The sequence below is a fragment of the Rhipicephalus sanguineus genome, chromosome 10 (genome assembly GCF_013339695.2).
Source record: "Rhipicephalus sanguineus isolate Rsan-2018 chromosome 10, BIME_Rsan_1.4, whole genome shotgun sequence".
Lineage (NCBI taxonomy): Eukaryota > Metazoa > Arthropoda > Arachnida > Ixodida > Ixodidae > Rhipicephalus > Rhipicephalus sanguineus.
In genome coordinates, this window is record NC_051185.1 from 18390706 (window position 1) to 18396739 (window position 6034).

Here is a 6034-nt window from a genome sequence, read left to right on the forward strand (position 1 = left end):
GTTGCCTATTTTGTTATATCTTTTTACTGGCACTGTATGAGCATTATTTGCATTGTCTAAAATTCAGGCCTTAACAGAGTACTTTTGATGTTGAAGGCGGTTAAGTAAATTAGTTGTGTGTCGTTATTATAGTCGATGAAATTGTTCTAGGTAATGCTTAGTTCCTGGAAACTAGTCTATATAAAATTTTCTCGCTTGAGGGGCTTGCTTAGAATGTGCTACAAATGTGGACATTGTGCATTATGCCTGGAGGAGTCGTCTATTGACTAGTCATGCTATCAGGCACCTGTTCATATATTTTTTTTGTACTTTCCACCGATCATGCCAGTATATATTCTATTCATAGGCCTCATTATTATGTACAAATGCCTTAAAGATTATGCACACTGGTGCACTCGTGCCCTTCTATGCGACGCATCGACCCACTTTTCTTGGCCAGTCCTTAAAAGGGCCTTGCAACACCTTTCAGGGTTATCAGAGAATAACCGTACCACTGGACTCTGTCGCCTTGTGAATCTCCTGCTGCCAAAACTATCTTGAATCCATTTAAATATAAGCCAAGTTATCGCGCAAGAAGTGATGCAAAAGTGCTGTTTTGAGTGTGAGCTTGAGCGCTCTGTTCTGGCAGAGCTACGCGAGTACCTGGTGCAGGACTTTGCGCTGCACCCACTTGATTGACGAATAGTAGCTGAATCCATGTTGTGCACTTTGATGTGCTTCCGATTAGCCAAGTACGGTACAGTGTCTGCCAAAGTGTCTAGATCATGAAGCACTTAAAAGAGAGCCTGCGTGCACTGGCAAGTGCAACTTTTGGAGATGACAGTGCGCATCTGTAAGCGCTTCCACAGTGAGAATAATCGAGTGATGGACTCGGGCACGCAGTGTTTGAAAGATTGCGTGAGGTGCTGGCTCACATGAATGTAGGATAAAATGAATCATTAGGCAGACGACCATTGATTGGAGTGAGGTCGTTTCGGTATGACGGATATGTATACCTTTTTTTGCTTATCTGAAAATATTTGCAATAATACTGTTACTGCGGGTGTTCTTGTGATTGTGATGTAAGCCAATACCTGTTGGGCCCATTGGGCCCACTTGCTGCGCATTTTGCGACGATACTGCGAAGGAGAGATTCTTGGGATGGGGTTTGTGACAAGCAACTGAAATTCTCTGCTGCGTGCACTCCTATAATATTTGGCTCACATATTTGCAGGAGCCTTGGCTACAGGTCGTTTTCTCACAGTTTTCAAAAAGTGTTGCAGGGCCTCTTTAAGTACAGTCACAAAAGCTTAGAGGTGTTTATATCATACGAAATATGCGTGCTTATTGTCAACGCTTTCTGCACTGTATAACCGGGGCTCAACGTTTTTGTGAAGGTACTTTTTGCGCTTATGAATATTTCTTGTACAATTGCAATGATGTCACCAAATAGCCAATAGCAATATTATGCAAAGCCTTTTAATTCACGCCGTGTAAATGTAAGTTGCAGTTGTTTTGTTGGCAGTAGGGGAAGCTTCTCTCCACTTTACAGATGTGACCTCCACATGCATGTTTCTGAAAGTGTGTCTACATTGTTCTATCCAGCTACCTTGTAATTTTGTGTATATATTTTCTTTATTTCTGTTTCACTTTAGGAATTTGTTTTTGTTCAACGTACTGCACTCATGCCGGAAAGTCAGCTCGCTTTCAGCTCTGCAATGCTCTTGTTGATTTTTGTTTATTCATCACGTGGCTTCTCTTTGGATGTTACAATATTACTGCCATATTTTGTATGTATTCAGTGTGTTGCACCTTGGAAGTATTAGAACTATTGCTCATTTGAATATGCCACAAATATTTCAGCATTTAAAAAAGTGCATAGGACAGTTGTGCCATGTTGGTGACGCATGAGTTCTTAGAAATAAGATTTTTTTGTTATCATTGAAATATTTTATGGCCAGAGTAAATTTCGCACTGACAGGTTTCACCTTTCAATTGTGTTAGTAGCTTGTAGAGTGATGCTACAATTTCACCTCTTGGAAGTGAGTGAAACTCTCTTTTCCTGCGTATGATTATCAAATGATTAAATTTCTGCCTTTTCTATTAGATTGTCTGATGCTTATGGAATAGGCTGTTATGTTCATTTAGTTCCGTTTGAAATGGCGGTGAACGTCGTTCATAACAGTGAGATAGCATTTCCATCACATTATTCCTAATGTGGCGTACGGGAGGTGTAAATAGATGATTGTGCACATTCTCTGCGATTCCAATTGCTTCGTTGCACAAGTGCCACACTTGACAAAACTGACAACCATCCCCTTGTGGAAACCAGAGGATTTTGACCTTGATTCCAGCTGTAGTGAGCCCCAACTGCTCTGAAAGCGCTAGTGCATTGTTCGAAAGCTTCAGAGCCGATTGAAAAACTATAGTTTGCGGATAGATTTTCTTTTCCTACCTTTTCTGCCCTCGCTATATCTAGCAGTGTAGAGTAGCCGACCGAATGAACCTAGTTAATTTTTTTTTCTGCCCTTCTTCTCTTGTTTTACATATTTCTCTGTAATGGTTAAGAAAACCATTTCGCATAATATAATGGTCTACCATGCACACAACAACACAGTCAATGTTTGCATTGTACTTTCGCCGTTCTGTAACCAAAGAGCTTATTTTTATATTTGGTGTACATGGCATATGGCGAGTGTCCATAATAAAATGAAATGGAACAGTGCATTTGTTCTTGAATTCCTGTGCCACTCATTGAAAACAATGTGAGAAAACTGTGATATCGGATTCTTTGCAACGCACCGACACATTTTTTAAAAAATAGCCGATGTATCAAAGGGATACATATTACAGCAAACTAGGAAACAAAGACTCGAAAAAGAAGTATGAGAAAGCGGAAAGGTTAGGCGCTTTGCGTCCTAGTTTGCGCTAATATGTATCCCTTTGATGTCAACCAACCGGCCTGGCAACAAATACCACACAAGCTTGTTGGAGTAGCCATTTCCAAAGGCTGAAGTCTGGCCGACTCTTACTTTTCATTCTATTTTATTTCCATTTAAAATGTGCAACCACGCAAATGAATCAACCTTAATATGCCACGTGGCGTCAATTTGAAAGATGGCTGGTACGTTCTTGGGGACGTTTTCAGCAAACACGGGAATAGCTTTTCTAACACAACCTTTGAATATAATGGAATGAAAATTTGTTGCACTTGAGACGGGATCAAATCACGGCCGCGGCGGCCGAATTTCGATGGAGGCAGAATGCTAGAGGGCCCTGCGCTGCAGATTTAGGCGCACGTGCAAGAACCCCTGGCGGTGAAATCTCAGGAGCCCTCCACTACGGAGTCCCTCACAATCATATCGTGGTTTTGGGACGTTAAAACACAACAATTATTGTTAAAGAAATTACATAAAAACCTTGAGTGATTTCGCTATCACAGATTACTTTTACTAATTAAGTTTCAACTCATTAAGTTTATGTGTGTGTGTGTGTGTGTGTGTGTGTGTGTGTGTGTGTGTGTGTGTGTGTGTGTGTGTGTGTGTGTGTGTGTGTGTGTGTGTGTGTGTGTGTGTGTGTGTGTGTGTGTGTGTGTGTGTGTGTGTGTGTGTGTGTGTGTGTGTGTGTGTGTGTGTGTGTGTGTGTGTGTGTGTGTGTGTGTGTGTGTGTGTGTGTGTGTGTGTGTGTGTGTGTGTGTGTGTGTGTGTGTGTGTGTGTGTGTGTGTGTGTGTGTGTGTGTGTGTGTGTGTGTGTGTGTGTGTGTGTGTGTGTGTGTGTGTGTGTGTGTGTGTGTGTGTGTGTGTGTGCATAGCCATGCTAGCGCAGCTTTTTCCATGCTCTCCTAAAGTCACATTATACTCTCCCTGCGGCCGGCGCCGCTCCGCGGAAGCTCTCCGTAACGTCTGCTACGCCAGGGTATCGTCTTCTTTATTACTTCAGTTTCACGTATTCGCAAAGACGAAATCAGAGCCACGCGAACAACATTTTTTTTTTAAATCACGCGAACAGCGCAGAGTGATCGCGCATCTCGCGCGCCTCAAGGCGCGCGGTAGGTCATGTGACTTTAGGCCAAGTCCTTGCGAACGCCATTAAAAAAAAATTAGTCACGTAAACAATGCAAAGTCGAAGTGACCGCGCCGCAGCTCGCGTGCCTGGTGCCACGGGGCGCGCGCTTTCTTTCTCTTTTTTTTTTCGATTCATACGTTTTTAACATCAGTGCTGTTTATGCCGGCTGTAATATGTCCAACGCGAACACAAAAAACTCTGCACCGCGATGACGTCACCAAGCGTTGCCTAGCAACCAGTTGCACAGCTGCGCGCCTCCAGCCCACCTGCTGCCGCTCGGTCGGCGCGCAAGACGTGACGTCACGGCCAACTGCGCATGCGCTCCTTCGTTCTGTATAAAGGCGGCGGTGCGGCGCCAGACGCAGACATGGGGAGACCGAAGGTTCGCACTGCCGATGAGGAAGCCGCTAACCGTGAATCGCGGCGCTCTGCCAAGCCAGACTGCAGGACTCGACTCGTTTAAAGTAGTCCACGGCGAACTACGTCCGGAACGGCGAAAGGCGATCTGTGTTGGATTCGACTGGTACTTGCCATTACTCTTTGTATAACTTAGCATCACTTGGAATCACTTCGTATACCTTGGCATCACTTCGTATGGCCAGGACCAGCTGAGAACCGATCAGGTCCGCTGTGCATTTAGCCTTGCGCCACTAGTGCAAGCTACGCCAGGTTTTTTTTTTTTTTTTTGTACTACAAGCCGGCTTTTCCGCAGGTGACCCTTCTCGTCAGACATTTAAAGCTCTCGCTTTCAATAAAGCAAAATTCAGCAAGGCCGTCGAAAAAGTCACGCGGTCCCTTATGAATTCGCCAAGACGACTGGGAGGCGAAAGCCATCTCCTTATTTCGTTTCTTCTTCTGAGTCGATTGCATTGATGCATCCACCCTCCCCCGAAAGCTTTCTGCACCTATCGTGGTTTTGCATTGCCTCCAGGATCGGAGGCATGGCAGCGTTCTGCGCCTCACGTGCTTTTGAAGCACTGCCTCCGAGGTCGGCCCACGTTTAGCCAAGCGACTATGTCGTCTGATGACGCCATAATGCGACGTCACGTTATGTGAGGTCATTGTGACGTCAACATTCTACAAAACCGTGACGTCATATGATGACGTCATCGCATGATTTTCTTCATGACTCCGTGTAGACGCCGCCGACGGTGACTTTTGATGTTTGATGAGGCATCTAAGGCTTTCGCCTTAAAGGGGCCCTGCAACACTTTTCCAAGTTATCGTCGAGTGGCTTCATTAAAGGAGTTTATGGCCTCACGAATCGACTGTCGCAAAAACATTTAGAATCCGTCAAGTACGAGCGGAGTTACAGGGTTTCGTCGCACGCTTTAAGCGCTTTCTCTCTCCTCTCGTACAAGCGAGCGCGCTGAGAGCTACGCAGAAGGGGATGACAGGGGGGGGGGGGGGAGGCAAGAAGCTACGTCCGCTCGTCAACGCGCGTCATGACCTTGAGCACTTCCTTTTCTTTTTTTTTCTTCGAACGTGCGACTTACTTTCAGTGTGATCGCGAGCGTGCACGTGGCGGCATCCCGCGGCGGCAGCGTTAACTATGCAGCGCACTATGCTCAAATGAGCCAATGGCCGTGGACTTTTGGGTTTATGACGCGGTCATTTGGGTTCGTGACATCATTTGTCGAGAGAAGAGGGAGCGATTTCTTTCTGACTTTGAGAAGTAATCGTAAATTCCAGGCCGCGTGCTGCGCTGGAATGTTTGGCTCGCGTGTTCTCAGGAGGCTCGGCTACCGATCGGCAGCGTGTTCTGGCCACGCTCAAAAAGTGTTGCAGGGCCCCTTTAATAGACGAAAATGTAGACATGCGAAGTGATAGTAAATTACCTCAAGAAAAAAAAAAGCCGAAGTATTAAAGAACTGATTCCCGCTCCTAGTATGACACGAAGTGTACGTAATGCTAATTTCTCCTTATTTCTTCAGAATGTTTGTCGGTTTGCGAAATACACGTATCATTACTGCTTACATTTTATAATTTG